At 35.5% G+C, this 2,603-nt stretch overlaps 1 protein-coding gene across 2 annotated transcripts in view; it reads left to right on the forward strand.

Moving 5' to 3' along the window:
* The window catches only part of cmtm6 (CKLF-like MARVEL transmembrane domain containing 6), a 9,397-nt gene extending 9,339 nt beyond the window's left edge, over window positions 1–58 (forward strand). For both annotated transcript variants that reach the window (XM_027154062.2, XM_027154005.2), the window contains exon 5: window positions 1–58. This exon is cut by the window's left edge and continues 2,156 nt beyond it. The gene's annotated coding sequence lies outside the window, so the exon portion shown is untranslated.
* Window positions 59–2,603: the final 2,545 nt, after the last annotated feature.

The raw sequence follows: 2,603 nt of genomic DNA on the forward strand, positions 1-2,603 counted from the left end.
GAATTCCTTTTTTTAAAGACAATCTTGCAATAAACCCTGAGGGAGCGCACACACACCATCCTGGGTCCGAGTCCTTTCTTTTAGTTAAACATCAGTACTAATAATAGTAGCTAAAGAAATATTCTAGATATTAGATAATACATCAAATTCAACCTAAATTGCATCATGGTGTATTTTTATCTAAAAAAAGAGACGTGAATTCTCTTTGAGTGTTTTCTAGTCACACAAGCTTATTTTTAGTAAATAGTATAGATATAAAACCGTTTACTGTTAACACAGAAAAGTGCTCAGCCACGTGCATGTAGAATGTAGATAAATATGAATATTAATAATGTCAGCAGTTCTGGACTCTGATTGGTCATCAGGTGTTGATTAATTCTCTCTCGTTCACGAGGAACACGAGTGTACAGCAGATGCTCCACTATTAATATTAAAGAAGTAATAAAATCTTTGGTATAATGAAGTCTTTTAAGGACAAATGCGTTTATTTAATATTCAGCAGTTTCAGTTTTTTTCCTAAGAGAAAGTATTTGTTGGTAACAAGCTGTGGGAAAAGAGACGGCTGTGAGCTGTAATGTAAATAATACACCATTAAATGTCTATGACTGGATAATAAGTATTTTTATAGTGATTTGTTATAGTATAATAATCATCTGTAAGCTGATCTGTAGTACGACCATCTAACATATGCATAGTGTCGCATCACACCAACGTGTTGTTGATTATTTTCCTAAAACAGCACGTCCTGAGTCACGTTTTATTCCTCATGCACTTTTACAAACATAATTTGTATAATTGTATATTTCTATACATAACAGTCATTTTGATGGAAACATTTTTGTGATGGAAAGCGTCAAAGATGTCAATAGATTGGAATATGTTTGCCTCCTGCACAGTTTAGGAGCCCTGAGTCCCTCTTGGGTTCTCTGGATGTTTGGACATGAATCGGTAATAAGCGTTTCCTCTGTGTGACCGCTAGATGTCGCTGCTTCTCAGGTAAAATCATCATCATTTTCAGCAGCAGCAGCAGCAGCAGCAGCATCAGCAGCAGCAGGTTAAAATAAAACCCCGAGCAGTTCTGAGTGTCAGTGTGAAGCTCAGTGTAGAGAGGAGCAGAAACACTGAGCAGAAAGCTCAGCATCATCTAATCCTCTTTATTTCTCTTTATTCCTCTTTATTCTTTTTATTCCTCTTTATTCTTTTTAGCTTCCTTCACGACTGAGATCAGGATGGAGTTTTACTGCCTGCATGGAGAAAACCTTTACACATTCCTCTCTGTTTAATTCCATCATTAAACCCTCAGCTGTTTGGATTTATTCCTTCATGCTTAAGGTGAGTTTTAGCTGCTTTCCTTCTCTACACCTTTTATAGTCTTTAATAAAGACCCACAATTTATTCTGTTCATGCAGTAGGGTGTAATGTACAGTGTACTGAACAAGACACACAAATACACCGTGAGAAACAAATGTGCAATTTGAACTTTTTCACTAATTATTAGTTCGTATTTAAACGAGTTCTTTATCGCGTTAGAATTGAACCAGTTGATGAATATGACGTGTAGTTACATGAGCTTAATACAAATATAAAACAATAATAAAAACTTTAATGGAGATGTTAGTTCATGTTACATATTCATTTATATTGACATTTAAACACTGCGAAACAAATCCGTTAATATTTACATATTTAAGTTGCGTAATTGAGCAAGTGTTTCAGGTGTTAAACAGGTGATGCACATTATTAGTGTGAATGAGTACTAAGTAGTGTGTGATGCTTCTGTTTAATCAGAGCACTAATGTGGGATGCGTCCCGAGCGGCTGCCATGGTAACCGCTGAAGCTTCTTTAGCTAACTAGCTAGTTTGTTTATTAAAGGGTAATCGAAAGAGCTTTGAGGCTACTTAAGTCGTCTAAGGCGATCAATGTGACTATTAGAACACTAGTATATATTAACCTGCGTTTCCCCTCATTATTTATTCAGTTATTTTGCCCGGACTGAGGGGCAGAAACCGGTTACACAGATCAATAGGATTTAACACGTGACTCCTGTCTCCTGTCAGTCATTTCAGATGCACACAGAATTATTCCTACAAAAGCATGAATAATGCATGTAAAGAGTGACATTTTAAGCCTAAACACGTGGGAATGTTGTACAGTTTTATTTGCTCTTATGCTAAACGACATCTTATGATGATTTGATGGAAACACTAAGACACTAAACCATCCTCCTTACACACGCTTCTTACTGCTTGATCTAGTTGAGCTATAGATTTTGTGTTCCTTCACATTCTTTTTTAGGACACTGTATGTTTTTAAGGTTGTATATTTGATGACATCATCTTTATTTCTTGTCAGAGTTCTGTATGTGTCTGTAATAAATCTCTTATTTATATTATTGTATTAAAATGAGGCGTGTTTTTCTCTGTGCTTTATATGGTGTCTAAAATTTCTTCTACATCGGTTCAGTTCTACATCCTGTTTCTCAGCTGTTGGGCCTCTAATTAACCTATTTATCTTTTAATAATAATTCCCACTTGTACATAATTTTATGTCTACAGAGAGACATCTTGTGAATCTAAGTGATCTTCCATTAGCATGTTAGCAC

The sequence above is a fragment of the Tachysurus fulvidraco genome, chromosome 25, assembly GCF_022655615.1.
Source record: "Tachysurus fulvidraco isolate hzauxx_2018 chromosome 25, HZAU_PFXX_2.0, whole genome shotgun sequence".
In the NCBI taxonomy this organism is placed as follows: domain Eukaryota; kingdom Metazoa; phylum Chordata; class Actinopteri; order Siluriformes; family Bagridae; genus Tachysurus; species Tachysurus fulvidraco.